This window comes from Chionomys nivalis, chromosome 10, assembly GCF_950005125.1.
Source record: "Chionomys nivalis chromosome 10, mChiNiv1.1, whole genome shotgun sequence".
Classification (NCBI taxonomy): Eukaryota; Metazoa; Chordata; class Mammalia; order Rodentia; family Cricetidae; genus Chionomys; species Chionomys nivalis.
In genome coordinates this window covers 60,000,846-60,018,600 of record NC_080095.1, presented here as the reverse complement: position 1 = coordinate 60,018,600, position 17,755 = coordinate 60,000,846, and the positions used below count along the sequence as shown (strand labels likewise).

At 36.9% G+C, this 17,755-nt stretch overlaps 1 protein-coding gene across 2 annotated transcripts in view; it reads left to right on the top strand.

Annotated features, from left to right (window-relative positions):
* Lrfn5 (leucine rich repeat and fibronectin type III domain containing 5) overlaps positions 1 to 17,755 on the top strand; it is a 235,191-nt gene that overhangs the window by 192,262 nt on the left and 25,174 nt on the right. The window contains exon 3 of one of the 2 annotated variants that reach the window (XM_057782724.1): positions 12,616 to 12,780. The exons of the other annotated variant lie outside the window; for it this stretch is intronic. The gene's annotated coding sequence lies outside the window, so the exon portion shown is untranslated. The remainder of the gene's footprint in view (positions 1 to 12,615; positions 12,781 to 17,755) is intronic. 2 annotated transcript variants of the gene reach the window in all.

The window sequence follows — 17,755 nt, the reverse complement described above, 5'->3', positions numbered from 1 at the left end:
TTGTGTTCACAGCCTGTGGGTAATGCTTTGGGTTCCAGCATTAGTCTCCTCCCATCAGTGAAAGTAGCCCGGGCTGCAGTCTTAGCAAATCAATGCTGTAAGCTGCTGACTGAAGTCAAGTTTGTGTTGCTGCCAAAGGCCATATTGATGTTCATGGCTTGTGCTGCCACTGAAGGTCAGAATGGTGTCTGTGGTATTTATGCCACCAGAAACCATGTGGAAGTCCATGGTCTGTGTTGCTGCTGACTGTAAATGGAAAGGGACTCTCGTTTTTAGTGGTATTGATGACTGTAGATTCACAGCTGGGAATGAGAGACATAGAAGGCTTCTGTGACAACCTCTTTCTCCCAAACCTCTGAACCTCCTCACTCTAAAAAAGAAAGAGTTTAGAAAGGAAGCCATTGAATAGAACTCTTTAAAATTGGGACAGGGTATGTCGGCCTGGGCAGAGGAGAGAGGACTCCCCTTCTCCCACCCATCAATACACGAGGCAGATGAAGAGCTGTCCCCATGGTCATAAGAACAGGAGAGCTGTCTGTGACCCCCACCCCCTACAACATTTGGGAGAGCAGGTCCTGCACCTCACCTCAGTAACACGATAGAGGCAACCTTATTGGCAGAGGTGTATGTTTGCCACCCCTGAAGTTGTAGGAGTGGGTGAGCTGCCCCCACTACTTGTCTGTCATGTGACGGTGTGAGAGGGTGAGATGCCTCCTCACCCCTCAAACATTATTACCTGTTACACAGGACTCAGAAAATAGTCCCTGCACCTCACTTAGGGAGCAAAACAGAATTGCCTGGTGGTCAGAGGAGAGGATGACCTAGCCCCAATGATATAAACAAAGGAAAGCTGCTCTTACTACTCAAGAGACAATTGATAGCACGGGAAGGGAAGGGATGCCTACCCCTATACTTCCTGCCCATCAACTCCTGAGACTGGTGGAGGAGCTGGTCCTGGGGTTATAAGAGTGGGAGGGCTGACCCTACCCCTCACCCACTACGACACTCAGAAGAGTCGTCCCTGTACCTCATCTGGGCAACAAAATAGAGCTAGCCCTAATAGTATAGATGTTGGAGAGCCAACTCTGAAGGTATAAAAGCAGAACTTGCCCCCACCTCTCTCTCATTGCTGCAAGAGGTACATTAGCCAGAGAAATGCTGGAGAACTCACCTTGATGATGAGGACAGGGGAGAACTGGCTGGCATATCAACTGCCCAGGTCTGGAAACAGGATTATGACTTGGAGTATATCAACATCCACCTCATCTATGATCTTCTGGAGCATGTTACCCACATAATCTAAACTTGCAGGATTCCCACAACACAGAGCAACAAGAGGATATACAAGAGGGGTTCTAGTGAGAGCCCAGCATCAATAGTGCAGCAGAAACCAGAGGCCTCGAACCAGACCAATGGTTCTTTGCAATGACCACTTCAAAATAAAGATACGTGGATAAAGGGGGTTAATGCATGACTCACTATGCCCCACTGCAGTCCCCATGACATGGTTTTTTTAATTTTCTCCTTCCCTTTTTTTTCTCTTAAAATTTATTTTATTTTGGAGGCAGTACAGGGTTAGGGTTAGAGGGCAGATGCAAAGGCAAAGGGAATAGGAATTTAATGTGATCAAGGTATATGATTTTACACACAAAATAAATAAAAATATAAAGAAAGAAAAATGTGGCAGGGATACTGAAGTGTAGCCCTTCACAGTTGATGTCTTCGGGCAGGGTTGTGGGCAGGGAAGGACTCGGTTTTCTTGAAGGGACTAGTCTCTGGGAGTTTGACCATGTTCCCATGAGTACATAGGCAACATAGTTTAACCTTGACTTTTTTCTTTTTGTTTCTTTCCTTTTTTTTTTTTTTTGTTTTTGGTGGTCATGGGGTGGAGATAGGTGGTAGTGGAACTGGGAAGATATGAAGCTGAATGTGAGCAGGATGCAGTATATGAAACTCCCAAATAATCAATAAAAAGAATACATTGGGGGGAAAGCTATATACCTACGAATGCAGAATGAAAAAAAAAATCAAAATCCAGTTTTCAGTAGAGCAGTTTAGTCTTTGAGGATCTTAGTATTGTTGGGTGGAATAGATAAGGCTATGAGAGGTAGGATGAACACTTTATGCTTGCTTCGGTTTGTTGTTATTGTCATTTTTGTGAAGATGGTCAAAGAGGATCGATTTGCTGAAAGGAGTCTGATTATCATATAATCTTTAGCAACTGCTTTCAGCAAGTCACCTTTGCAGTCAGAGAAGCAAAAGCTTTTAAGTAATGTACATTCATATCTATCTATAGCAGGAATTGCCGGGGCTCTCCACAAAACAAAATACAATAGCACATAACTTAGCTAAACTGGACATATGAAAGATTGATACAATTCTATAAAGTCTCAAATATTCTGTGTTTAAACCCAATGATCATGAAAATATTTCATGGAGAACGTATTTCACCAGCACTCCTAGAGTGAATGGGATTTTGATGCATAAAATTTTACAAAAGGTATTCTAGATGGAGGTGGCAGTCTGAGGAAACACATGATTGGAAGTACTAACACTGATGTGTATTAAATTAAATGTATACAGTGTGATATGATTTATACAAAACCCCAGGTGCATGTTTTCAAGAGTTTTGAATATCAAGTTTATGTCTAGATTTACTCTGTAATAATCTGGGTGATGCAGAAGATTTAGAAGCAGTAGAACGACAATATATATTTGGAAACAGATAGCATGCCATATTCACTATAGCAGAAACTATATTTTTAATACCAATAATATATTGGAATAATATTCCATCCTCTTGCTTTTTTCACTGTAAGCTATGGATGCACATTAGGACAATGGTTCTTTGTGGGTTTATAACTATGTATTAAATAATTTTTAAAAGGAGTATCTACTGCATTCTAGCAAATTATTTTAACCACTTTAGTATTCTATACAAATTTCTACTTTAAAAAAAATGTTGCTCAAAAAATGATTCTTGCTTTCTGAGAAAACTCTTGTCTACTGCTAGCAACCTGAAAAACATTCCTATAAATGTTAAAATGAAATTTATTTTCACCTGTATCAAACCAAACATAGGTTAACTATAACAGATATTTGCAGTGTAAAGACATTCTACTTCTAAGGATATTAAAAAAAACAACCTTTTTTAAAAAAATTTTGAATGTGTATGTCAGTATCGATGTCTTCATAGAACACAGTGACCTGGGAAATAAAAGTTAGAAACTGTTTTTCATTAGTAATAGCTCAGACATAAACCATTCTCATTTGTCCCATGTTTTGCGGAATCTGTCTACATATGTCTAAATATTCCATTCTGTTCATAAGGGAATTTATCTTCAGATAAAGTATCAAATGGAGATATTAAAATTTCACCTTCCTTTTAATATAAGTGAAAGTCAAACATATGTGATATTTCAGAAAAGGAATATGGCAAGTGGTCATGAAGGTACTATAAATCTCATATTTTTGTCATAAATTACTAAAAGTGATCTCCTGTAAACATATTATCAAAATTTAGATACTGAATATGCAATTTAATTCTGTACACCAGACACACAATTCTGGAGCGTATTTAACATCACACATTGCAGCAGATATGAAGATATAATTTTAATAAACATATTGTCCTTTACTTCAAAGAACTAAAGCTTTCGCAGGGACATTACTAAAAGAAGGATTCCATAGGAAGTGTGTGACCCTTGAATACATTGTTTCTAACTCATTTTGTGAAGACAATTTGAATAACTGACATGATGAGGCAGTAAACTTTTCTAGCTCTGCTAATGGAGCTAATGGATATTGTAAGTATTCTGAAAATCCTCCCAAATTTTTTAATGAACTTCTAGAGGTGACTAGAGATTTAGCCTGGACATTATGCATGTGGTGCGTATACAATACCACCAAGCTACACCCTTACACCCTTTCCTGTAACTGATAATGATTAAGTGTAATTAGCTCTCACTCACTGTGTTTAAAGTCCTATAGGAGGACTCCCTGTGAACTCTTTGCTTTCATAATTTATCGAGTGGATTTTCCTATTCTCCTTAAATTAATAAATCAAAGCAGAAAAAATTTAGAATCTCAAGTGCCCCATAGCTTTGTCTAAATACAGCTCAATTAATGGGACTTATAATTTACTGTATGAAATAATTTAATTATACTGTTTTCTTGGAAACAGAATCATGACAGGTGACATCAATTTTATTTTTAAAGAGGTAAAAAATTCTGTAAAATAGAAGCAGAAGCATGTAAATACTCTCTTTATTGATCTGCTCTGGAAATATATGTAATATTTATTTGTTGCCCAATTTACCACTATTTGGTAGCATTATTCTTTGTATTTCAAATTCTTCTGCATGTAGATTGAAGTGATGTCATTTTTCATACTTCATTATTGTATTCAAAATGTTAAACATGCTCTGAATATAGTGATAAAACACACAACACTTACAAATTTTCCTTCTTTAATCCCAACTTTTTAAGAGTACAGATAGTAATAAACAAATATTGTGTTATTTCTCAAATTCTCCAGTAGTGATCTCTTAAACTTTTTCTAGGAAGGTAAGGAAATAGAATTTACACATCATCGGAATATCAGTAATGGCATTAAGAAGACAGCACCAGAAATGGAATGTGAGGATTGAGAATTTGTCCTCAGGAAAAGGGAAAATATGTAGCTTTGTTTGTTTTAAGAATATTCTCACTAAATAGCTCTGGTTGAATTGAAACTTGTATTCTAACTCTCTCTAAAACTCCAAAGTGTAAAATTAAATGTAGATTCCATGCTTCTTATTTCAAATAGGAAGAAACAGGGCACATTTACAGTCCAGCTACACTCCAGGCCTGTCATTGTCCTTTATTGTGGTCTTATACTGATATCTCCAAAATGCTCTGGTCTCCTTTGCAAAACCATGTTAGACCCTCACCAATAGTCATTCCTGCGTTGTCTTCAGAGACTCTGGTCCTGCCACATGGTATTAAGCCTCAACTTTTCTCCATGACCCCTTCCGTTTTGGGGCTTTGACTCTAACTGAGGTTGCAGCTTTACCAATGGCTTCTCCTAGTCTTTCACAGTACCAGCCCTCAGCTGTACACCCTGACCTTCAACAACAGGTCCAACTGAGAAACTTTTAAAATCTGCCAAGTTTTCCTACCAGCAAGAGGTAAAGCCTCATTTGGTGTAGGAGGTTCTACTGTCTATGTCTTGCTTTCATTGGTTAATAAAGGAACTGCTTTGGGCCTATAGCAGGGGAACAGAGCTATGAGGGGGAAATTAAATAGAATGCTGGGAGGAAAAAGGCAGAGTCAGAGAGAGACACCATGGAGTTACCAGAGTCAGACATACCAAATCTTTGCTGGTAAGCCACTGCCACATGATGATATACAGATTAATAGAAATGGGTTAAATTAATATAAAAGTTATTAAATAAGAAGCTAGAGCTAATGGGCCAAGCAGTGTTTTAATTAATACAGTTTCTGTGTGATTATTTTGGTTCTGGGCAGTGGGTACAAACAAGTGGCCCCCTGCAACAATTGGCGCCAACCTGGGTAACTACATCCATGTAAAACCTGAGAGGGCTACGCCCATATTCCCAAATACTGTTTATAATTGTTTACATTTAAAGGGGATATGCTATAGAGTTGAATAATTTGCATTGGTATGGATATTGGTTTATTGATACAAATTTAATGTCAATTTTGTTATATATGCATTTCTGATCTTGATTAAGGGATTGTGTTTGTGTAGCTCATTTAAAAATATAATGTACAATTCATAAATATAAGTTAATAGATACTCATCTATAATAGTCAAGCTTGTAGTCATGTTTGTTATATTTTCTAGATGTATAGAGGTATATTTCAGTTAGATAGATATTTTCAAATCTTACAGAGACCTTTAGAATATGGCATTTAACATGTTTAGGAACTTAAGACTTTTCATGACAGTGAGACACATCTGCTCCTGGCAGCACCAGCTACTTCAAGAGGAAGATGGGTATTGAAGAGGCTCCTTATGGAGTTCATTAGCCATTTGGGCAAGATACTACTCTTGCCTGGACTGCTTAACTGGACATGCATGACCCATAGAGAAATGACGGCTAAACTTGCCCAAAGGTGAAATGATCCTTCGGCGTTCCTGCTTCATAAAAGAGTTTGCTAAACATTCTGCAAGACACAAAAAAATTGTGATAGACAAAAAGCCAGTATAGGTAGAATTGTCTTTGAAATTTCCCTGCTTCATGAAAATGTCTGCTGGATACTATGGGCTTGTAAGCTAAACAGGGATGTCCCAATGATACAGAAAAGTTTTGAGTGTCTGTCCAGTCAGGGAGATGTCTCTGTCATTTCTAGAGTTTTGGAAGTTGCTTACAATGCACTTCCTGTTTACTTAGGTAATATTATATCCTTCTGTTTGTATGTTTCTTTCATTTGCTTTGTACTTTACTATAATGATACAAGTCACATTAGATTAGTGGTCTATCACATTGTAGCGTAACCTCCCCTTATGTGATATTTCAGTAACTACCCTATGTATAAATAAGGACTCATTCTTATATACTGCCTTTGAAGAATGGTTGAAGTGCATTTCAACTCAAACAAAATAGTTAATCGATTTAAGTTTCATATAAATCCTGATAAACTTTTTTTCCATTTTCTCTGTAGTATCGTTTTGTGCACAAAGTTAATAACTTTAAAACATTAAATTTTTTGGATTTTTAATTTAAGAATTATTGTCCTAAGTAACAATTTTCTTTTCCTTGATCATAAATGCACCTTCATTTTCATCAAAAATTTAAATGTTTAAGTAGTCCTCACATTTCTTAATCTTTACATAACATTTTATTTATGATATAAGGAAGTAGAGTCTCTTTTCATTAATATTTGAAAATGCTGTTATACATTGAGCCTATATGCTTTCTTGCCATAAAAATTATATCAGGTTCAAAAGAGCTCCTCATGTGTTGTATGCTTAGGAGAGCTATTTATGAGGACTGGGATCAGGTAACCACTGTGCAAAAGAAGAATTAATTCAGCAAGAGTTATATTAACTTACCTATGATAGGCATGATTTGAACTAATTAAGGGTTTATATGGTAAGATTCACTCTGAGTTATAGTTCAAGTGAATTTAGCCTGAATGGCTTCAGAAGAATCACAGGAAGGGGCAGGTTGGTCACAATGCCATGGTCCATGTTTCAATGTATGATCTGCTCCTGAAAATCTACCCCAAAGAAAATCTATGTCCAATAGTGGTATAGCTGGGCCTTTAGGTAGATCAATTTCCAATATTTTAAGGATCTCACATATTAATTTCCCCAGAGGTTATAGAAGTTTGCAATCCCACCAGGAATGAAGGAGTGTTTTACTTGCTCCACATCCTCTCTAGCATGAACTGTCAGTTGTGTTTTATATCTTAGCCATTCTGACATGTATAAGATGGAATCTCAGAGTTATTTTGATTTGCATTTCCCTGATGGCTAAGGATGTTGATCATTTCTTTTAGTGTTTCTCAGCCATTTGTGATTCCTCCGTTGATAATTCTTTGTAGAGATCTGTGCTCTATTTTTATTTTGATTATTTGGTTTGTAAATATATAGTTTTTTGAGTTCTTTATATATTTTGGATATTAGCCTTCTCTCAAATGCAGAGTTGATGAAAATCTTGTCCTATACTTTTGGCTACTGTTTTTCTTTATTGATGGCGTCCTTTGCCTTTCAGAAGCTTTTCAGTTTCATGAAGTTCCATTTATTAATTGTCACTCTTTGTGCCTGTACTATCAGTGTTCTCAAAAAGTTGTCTCCTTATTCAGAGAGCCCGTTTTTATCCCATGCTTTTTCAGTCCCAGTCCAGTTGGCCTTGGTGAGCTCCCAATTGATCAGCCCCACCGTCTCAGTGGGTGGGTGCCCCCTCGCAGTCTTGACTTCCTTGCTCATGTTCTCCCTCCTTCTGTTCCTCATTTGGACCTTTGGAGCTCAATCCATTGCTCCAATGTGGGTCCCTGTCTCTATCTCCATCCATCACGAGATGAAGGCTCTATGGTAATATGCAAGATATTCAATAGTATGGCTATAGGATCTGGACGATGAGGGCTGCAGAGAAGCCAAAGACAATGGCACTGGGTTTTGATTCTACTGCATTTACTGACTTTGTGGGAGGCTATCCTGTTTGGACGCTCACCTTTGTAGACCTGGATGGAGGGGGGAGGACCTTGGACTGCCCACAGGGAAGGCAACCCTGACTGCTCTTTGGATTAGAGAGTGAGGGGGAGGGGAGTGGGGCATGGGGTGTGGGGGGAGGGGGAGGGAAAAGGGAGGCGGGGAGGAGGCGGAAATTTAAAAAAAAAGTCGTCTCCTATGCCAATGTGGCGAGTCCATTCCCCGGTTTCTCATCTATTAGGGTTAATGTATCTGGTGTTATGTTAAAGTCTTTGATCCATTTGGACTTGAGTTTTGCAAGAATGAATATATATATATATATATATATATATATATATATATATATATACATGTATATTAAAAATTGAATTGAAGAAATCTGAAGTATTTAGATAAAGAATACTATCAACCACAAGATGAAGAAAGATGCTAAAAGAGAAATGCCACGCTAGCTCAGAATTGAGTATAATAATATAATAAAAGGTTATTTATTTAGGAGTAGACTCACAGATCACAATCTGCTGCTCGAACAGGGAACAGCAACCAAACTAGCAGCTGGAAAAGAGGCCCAACACACACTTTACATCAGCATATATAGTATAAGAGACCATGCCCAAGTGGGCAGGTAACTTAAAGGTTACTGGCAGTAGGAATTCCTATAGCACTTCCTTATAAAAATATTGTCCAATTTGCCAACTTATGCCTTCCTTCTATCTGCTTTGAGTAGATTATCTGTCTGTTTCTAGCTTGAGATCCTTACTAATAACACTGCTGATAAAAATGTCTCATGTCTCCTGTGTATAATAACAAGCTTGTTTTAAGTTCTCTAATTTCATCAACAGAAAAAGCTATCCAATTAAAATTATCATTGATAATTAAGTTCATAGTCATAATGGGGTCTTTTGTTTCTTAGAAATTAAGTAGATAGGCTTCATAATGTAAACTTCATTAAATATTTGAAAGTATTCCCATGCCCATTTCATTAAATTAAAAGAGAATCTAAATATTCTTATAAAGAGTAAAACATATATGAAGCAGCAACATAATATTAGCTTTTGCATAGATGATACACACAAACAAACATGCTTGGGCACATACCTGCATTTCTTACACCTGTCATGATAGTAAAAAAGAATATGACAGATTTCTTTTTGTTTAAATACTTTACATAAGTTTTCTATCGATGTCAAATTAGCACAAATTTGGTAGCTTACCCTGTCTCTATATATTTATCTGAAAGTTCTTGTAGATTGATACTCTAAGCACAAGCTAATTTTTCTATGCTAAATTGCAAGAAGAGTGTTGGACTAGTTGAATATTCTGAGCACATGAATTGGTGAAAACTGATTTCCAAGCCTCCTCTGATTATTGGAAAAGTTTATTTCCTCACATTATTAGTATCTTGAAAATTAGCAGTGGGAACAGAGAAATTCTGTTCTGTGCTGTCTAAGACCAGGGAAAGCTTGAGCCCTCTTTAAAGGCCTTCACTGATATATAATACCCTCAGGGTAACTATATGCATATTCAAGGTCAAATTAATGGTTTCACTTGGCTCTGTAAAATTCTTCTATTTTTGATATATTTATCAGTTAGAGCGGTTGGCACCATGCAATCCAATAGGAGAAGATTAGACACTAGAGAGTGGAATGATAAAAACACATAATTACATCTAACACACATTATATTTTCTTCATATTTTTTATTATAGTGACTTTTTGCAAGATATATTCCAACATTAATTGGGCTGTCATTCACTTGATTGCTACATTTTTAATAAAATCTAGGTTGTATATGTTGGGGTTTGAGACTGAAAAGCTGGGCTTTTGTTTTCTTATTTATAAGTCAATGATTTGCAGAATTTGGAACAAGATGAAAATTGGGAACATGACTTAAAAGGGATAAGGGGTCTGGCTCTGTTTTCTAATCCCTAGAGATAAATAATGGATATTAGACTTCTCTCAGTTAAAAATCAAACTCTCAGGAGTCTTGGTAGTTGACAACTGAAAAACAGTCATTTACTCAAAAGTGGTCATTACTTTATGCAATAACAAATAACTGTGAAGATGCTTCCAAGTTTAAATAACAGAGGCAGCCAAGAAATGTAAAGCAACCATTTTGTTGTCTGAAAACCACCCATGTCCTTCCTGTCCTTCAGAGTTTGCACTCCCAGTTACTTCATATTAGTCAGTGACTAATTGTGTCTTCATCTATCACTTAAATGGTGCACATTCCTTGAAAATACTGCAGCCCAACCAAACTCAGCATCTTCTAAGAAGCTTAAATCATTTGTATATATTAATTAATTCCATTTTATTGATTAATTGACCAAAGCCTAATTTAATTAAGCCAACTAGCTCTTTTGAGTATCTTTTATATTTTTGATTAAATCAGAAATCTTTCTCCTCTTTTTAACCCTACTTTCCCACAGTCAGAAAATATCGGTTCTTGAAACAATGAGTAATTTTTTATAAAACTTTTCTTCCTTAGCTAAAATAATAAATGGATTTCCTAACTTACTATCAAAAAAGTGCCTAAGGGTATATGATTAGTATGCTTACTCATTTCAATATCATAAAACATTTGTACTTTTTGTTTTTCAATTGAATTGTAGCCCAGAGCAATAACTGTCAAAACATTGTCAATTAGTACATAATTTTTACTTTTGTTACTTAAAGCTAACACCAAAAAATTAGTATGAAAGAAATTTATATTATTTTTAACTTTTGAACATTTTTTTGAAAATATGCTCTTTTACACACATAGTAGAGATTCTGTAACTGTAAATAATTGTACATTATATATTCATTATAATCATTTATAATTATTTATATTTGGTGTTCTAATACTTTTGAAATCATTCTGTATACTCAATTTGGACTAGCTTGTATGTGAGTAGATGGCATTTTTCAAAATACTAATTTAAATAATTTCAAGGAATTTCAGGTTGCTAGAACAACCCCCAACAAACTGAAAAGCTTCTTTTTCTAGGCAGGTGAATAATAATATATCTTCAACCACTTTATTCAGGACATTAAGCCAAACACAAAGGCCAGTCTGGACTATGTATAAAAACTCTGAAAGAAAGAATCAAAGAAGGAACAAATGAAAGAAGAAGAGAAGGAAGTAAATATCCTTCATCATGCCTCCACCTAACTTAGACCCTCAAGGTCACCTTCATGTCCAATATGGCTGTTAAGGTTTCAGGGATCATATCTAACAGAGAAAGGATAGGCAGAATGTCTCATGTCTCTATTATTTTTCTTCAAGCCTTCTCTGAAGTTCTCAACATTTTTTTTTTGAACATTGTTGGAGGTAATGGTTTGTATGACTATATCTATCTCCCAAAGAAAGCAGAGAATCAACTATGCTGGAAACAGCAATGGATGCAGCTGGAGAAGTGGAGAATGGATTTAGGAATGGAAACCAGCATTTCACTGTGCTCACAGCTCTATGTTTACACACAGAGACACAGATACACACTCACGCATGCACACAATAGGTGTACATGTAGACTTATATTTGTGAAAAGTTCATGGTTATCTGCTTTCTCACTAAGTCCTAGTCTGTCTTCAACTACTTTATGATTCATAAGCAAGAATGTCCCAGCTTCACTGAAATTGTAGCAAGAGAAGCAGCAGGCTCCACCCTAACCTTGACAGTGAAGATGCAGCCGCGTCAGTTGCCACTGATAGACTATCCATCCTTGGAAAATGGGTTATGTAAGGGCTCAAGTGCATGCTGCGCAAATAAGGCTCTCTCTTACTCTTAATTTCCGTCCTTGGTTAGTGTACTGTTGAATTTCAAGGACACAAAAGTTCCAGTTTCAGTCCCAGACATATACAAATCATACATATTTTACTGAAAGCCTTTTTTCCCCAGAAAAAAAAGTATCTTACCCCAAATACAGCATTATCTTCTACATGCTCATATGTTCTTTATATCCTTAATATTTAAGAGTTGGGAGAGGAAAGGGAAAGGAAGAGGGAGAGAGGGAGAGGGAGAGGGAGAGGGAGAGAGAGAGAGAGAGAGAGAGAGAAAGAGAGAGAGAGAGAGAGAGAGAGAGAGAGAGAGAGAGAGGTTAACACATTCCCATCACTGCTATGAGAGCTTCCATATGGTATTAGTTTGTCAAAATATTTCTGTAGGCGTGCTGCCGGAACTTTCTGCCCACACACACATTTAGTAGTTAAACCATCAGCAATTCCACTGGTTCCATCGAGGAGTGAGCATCTTCCTTTTCTACTCCAACCCATTTTTTTTAAAAAAATATCACCTTCGTGGGTCCATTTTAGTCAGCTAGTTTCACTTGGAAGTGTCTTGGCTACTACAGCACCTATGATTTATCAAGCTACAGCTTTAGCTACTTTCAGTTTCCCACAGAATTTCTGTATTTCTAATTATCTGAATTCTCTCGTACAATGTCTTCAGGACTGACATCTTTCTGTTTTCCTCAGACACTGTACTTCTATAATTGATTTGGCAACAGCACAACAAAGCCAACATCACCCAGAGACCACAATTGGAAGAAATACTTACCAACCGAGGGAAATTGGAGCTTGGTGTATAACAGGACGTCAGAAATGCTCAGGCATTTCATTATTAAAATTTCAAAAGCATAGGTAAAGAACTAATTTCATGTGTTATTAATTGATATGATAAAGTAGAATCTTAATTTACTATTATTAATATTACAATCTATTTAGTTGAAATTTTGAAAACTGTTTTTAAAGTGGGTTCCATATGATTTTTATCTGCACATCACACCTGTCTTCTCAACCATTATTTCTTTGAGGTGAAAACTTGGGTTATGGAGAGATGATTCGAAGTTAAAGATAATGTTGCAGTCTAGAGAGATGCCACAGTAGTTAAGAGCACTGGCTGCTATTTCCGGTGTCCTGAGTTCAATTCCCAGCAACCACATGGTGGCTCACAACCATCTATAATAAGATCTGATGCCCCTTTTGAGACTGTGGGCATATGTGCAGGCTGAACACTGTATACATAATAAATAAGTAAATAAATATTTTTAAAAGAGAAATGTGTTTTAAAAAAGAATAATGTTCCTACAGAGAACCCAAGTTCATTTCCTAGGTCACCATCAGGTAGCTCACAATTGCACACACCATCTTATTTCCAGCTTCTAATTTCAATGTTTTTATCGGCTTGGCGGGGAGGGGCAGTTTTTTCTGTCCTTTGAGAATTTCATACCATGTAGTTTGGACATATTCATCCCTCAGCCTAACCTAATCACACTCCTTTGTGACTAGTTCTTGACTTTCAACTCCAATTTGTGCTGCCCATAGACACTTGTATGTGTAGCCTTGAATGGGAACTTTCATGGACCTAGTAGGGACTACACCTTTAAAGTAAAATATCTCCCCTCCCAGAAGCTACCAACTACCAATAGCTCCTAAACTAGAAGTATACTCTGCACATCTTTCCTCTCCATGCTAGGATCTTGTTTTTTCTGAGCTGAGCTTGCTTTGGTCTTGTCAGACTGTCACAACACTTTGAGTTCTTATGTGCAACTGCCCTGCTGTGTCTCATAAACCTTGATTCCTTGTAGTCACCCAGAGCCTCTGGCTCTTAGAGTCTTTTTGCATCCTCTTTCTCATGGATCCCTGAGATTTCAAAGGAAGAGGAGTAATGTAAATGTCCTGTTTAGGACAGAGTAATCCACAGTTTCTTGACTTCTGCACTTTTATCAGCTGTGAATTTCTTTGAAAATCATTATCAATTGAAGCTTCTCAGATAAGGAATAGGAGATGCAATAATCAGTAGGTGTAATGATAAGTCATTGGGAACCAATGTAGTACCATGCCCTCTTAGATTAATAATAGCAGGTTCTTTTCTATGGTATATTGACTTGTCTTAGGCTTTTGTCATAGGTTCTTGACACGGATAAAGGTGACAAGAAAAGCTATGAGGATTTATCTTATATCAATCAGATTGGCTAAGATCAGAACAATGAATGATGATAAATGCTAGCATAGATGCAGTGGGAAATTATTCAACGCTGGTGAGTGTGCAAAATTAATGGTGCTGCTACTGAAACAGTATGGAGGCTTCCCATAAGACAGACATGGAGCCACCACAACTCTTGAGAACAAGCCTAAAGGACTCTTTGTCTTTCTATGAATATGTATCCTCATCCATATTTATTGTTACTCCACTCATACTATCCAGAATATGTAAACAACATGCAGGACCATCAGTTGATGAAGGGATAATCAAAATGTGCTACATTTCCATGATGGAACATTCATTACATAGCTCTTAAAATTGAAAATGTGACATTATTAAATAAATGGATATTGCTGGAAATAACCATTCTGCTCTTGATAGCTTCTATAATGCTTTAAGCCTTATTTACTGTACTTTTGGTTCAAGGATTCGGTTTGATTCTTAAAACTACTTTCATCTTTCTGTTAACTTTCCTACTTAAACTGTTGAATAATTCCTGATTTCTGTAAGTTCATTGAGTTTCTTAAAAGAGTAAATTTATGTTTTCTAACCAAGATTTGTGAGTGCTGGCTGATTGTATCATTTTTCTGGTTTCTCTGTTTGACCATTAGGTGAGACCATGGTTCCCTCTACATTCTTGACAATTATGGGTATGCAGCGTTATTTCGATATGAAAAGTTCAAAATTTATTTAAATCTTAATGTTACCTTTGATCTACCCATCTTTCCAGAAATTCTTATCTGACTGCTAAGTCTATAGTCACATCACTTAACTTGGCACTAGATGGCGCCCTAAATCCAAGTTTATAATGATTCTACAAGGTTTGTTGATACTAGTCCAACACTAGAGGGTAATCCAAGTGCATGTGTGTTTAAAGTCTGCAGTGGAGGTGTTGTTTCACATGAAAAGAATGGATAACTAAAGAGGTCTGTCCATCCCTGCAAACCTCTACTGGCACCAGTGCATTCGCATGCCTTGTTCCCGTTCACCAGTATTATGGTTAGGCACAAGGATTTCTAATGTTGGGCAGAAGAATTGCTGAAGTACCAGCTTCAGGTTCTTAGGTCTTTCCCATAGCTACCAGTGGGCACAAACATGCAATATTGCTCTATGCAATCAATTCATAGTTTGGCAAGACCAACAAAACTCTGAGCTAGGACAAAGACCCACAAGGCTATCAGCTGTTGTTGATTAGAGCCACGTGGCCAATTTCATTGCAACCAGTATCAGGTGATTCTAGAAAGAAAAATCTAAGAACCACATCTCTTTGGCAATAAATGAGCTTCTCTCTCTCTCTCTCTCTCTCTCTCTCTCTCTCTCTCTCTCTCTCTCTCTCTCTCTCTCCCTCTCCCTCTCCCTCTCTCCCTCTCTCCCTCTCTCCCTCTCTCTCTTTTTTCATGGGCCTGGGCAGGGAGAATACAAGATTGTATTCAGTTTAAGATTTCAACAGCCTAACACAGTGTCCTAAAGCAAAGGCACTATGCCAAGTTCTACCCCAAGTAAGCGGACTCTCAACACCATCCTTTGTTATCAAAATTGTGAGAGGTATGAAGGGAAGCAGAGTGCTAATTTGAGATTTGTAAACACAATTTCCCATATAGTTTTTGGAAGGCTTAAGCTGTAGGGCCACTCCAAGACTGAAATTAGGCTGATGAAACATGGGCCTGAAAATGAAACACAATCCCCACTTGGTATGAGTGGACATTGAAAGGCTCTGTTTCTGATCCCTTGCCTGTGTCCAATGTTGTCCCTTCTCTGGTGTGACTGTCATCACATGACCTAGAATTGAACTTCAAAGTGTCACAGTGCTGTGGCGATCCGTGTGTTTATCGATTTCCTTTCTCCCTGATGTTGGAGAAGAGTTTGCAATTGCAATCCTGATGATACCTGGATAATGCTTCTCGAGTGACACAAACTGTGGGCACTGGCCTGGGCTTCTGGTCATGAGACACTGCCACGTATTAGGTTACACTGTGTAAGGCTTGCTACTAGGTTCAGTTCTGAGACAAATCCTCTTCTTTTGCCAAGCTGAAAGCATCTCTCTAGCTATTTAGAGTTTTATTCGGGGCTTAGGAAAACATCCATTTCTTATTTGCTCCTTAAATATGATTTATTATTTTACTAAAACCAGTTACTTTCTCAGTTCTCATCTAGCTTGATTTGATCTCAGCAGGGTCATTTGGTGTGTGACTAGTTGCACAAATTTGTATACTGGTAAAGGAGAAAACTGGTAGAGAATTATATCCAGATTACTTCTTATTGTAGCTTTACTTTGAAAAATGTAAATTACAGATGCAATTGTGCTAATTATGTACAATATAATGTTTTCAATTATATGCACATTAGGAAATATGAGCCGGGCGATGGTGGCGCACGCCTTTAATCCCAGCACTCGGGAGGCAGAGGCAGGCGGATCTCTGTGAGTTCGAGACCAGCCTGGTCTACAGAGCTAGTTCCAGGACAGGCTCCAAAGCCACAGAGAAACCCTGTCTTGAAAAACCAAAAAAAAAAAAAATTAGGAAATATGAATATGTATTAATTAATAATAAAATAAAACAATAAATATATTAACTAATAATAAAACTGACTATACTTATATATAAAATTCATTACTCTAAGTAATTATCAATTATATGTGAATATTTAGGAATCAGTCTCTTCATTTTTCAAAAATACAATGTCAGATAAATATTAGGGTCCCCATAATCTATACCTATTTATTTAAATGTTTTAACATTTTATACCCTCTCTAGTTGTCTTAACCAAGGTGACATCTATGGAATAAACTTCTACATTCTCAGAACTTTAAATGACACAAATGCATTGCATAGTAATTTAATTAAAATATATTTTTGCACGCTGCTTTATGATGCCTCTTCCTGCATCTTGTGTCCACTGGTAACTAATTTTCTTGTGTAGAAATGCAATAGAAGGAGAAACTCGTTTATTAAATATGAGTTGTAATCTTAGAAATCTAGTAATGTTTAGTTCTTCACACAGATTCAGAAAATGCATCATTCCGTGAGAAAGAATCCAAGTTCTTTTGATTCTGTCGCTTCCTGACAGGCACTGGTTATTGAAAAAAAATATGTTTCACGGGTGTGGGGAGAGAGTATCTGCTAATATCACAGACAAATATGTGTTCTCTTAAGATCCTACAGACAGTTCTTCATCTGAAGACCCCCCACCTGGGACCATTTTACAAGGAAGCTTTCTCTTCCTTCACCATCATCCACCACTTTCCCCACCTGCCATTTTTTATGCAAGAAAAATAATATGATGTTCACTTACCTTACTATAAAACTTAAAATCTATAAATTGGGAAATGCATTGTCATACATAAAGTACTATCAAATTATGTAACTATTTATTTACTCCCCAGATTATTTCTACTGAGACATTACTGGCTTAATTACTACAAATTTTAGGTATAATTTTCTCTTTTTCTACACACATCAACTCCTTTACAAAGCACTTCACTTATTTCTGAAAATCCATGTGCAGAACTTGCAGTTCACAGAAATTAAATGGAAGGAAACACTTGAAACCTGTTCCAGCTGACTGCTGTTACTATTCTAAATTACTGATGTCACAGCACTGTTGGGAATCTTAAATTCTTCTGTGCTGGGC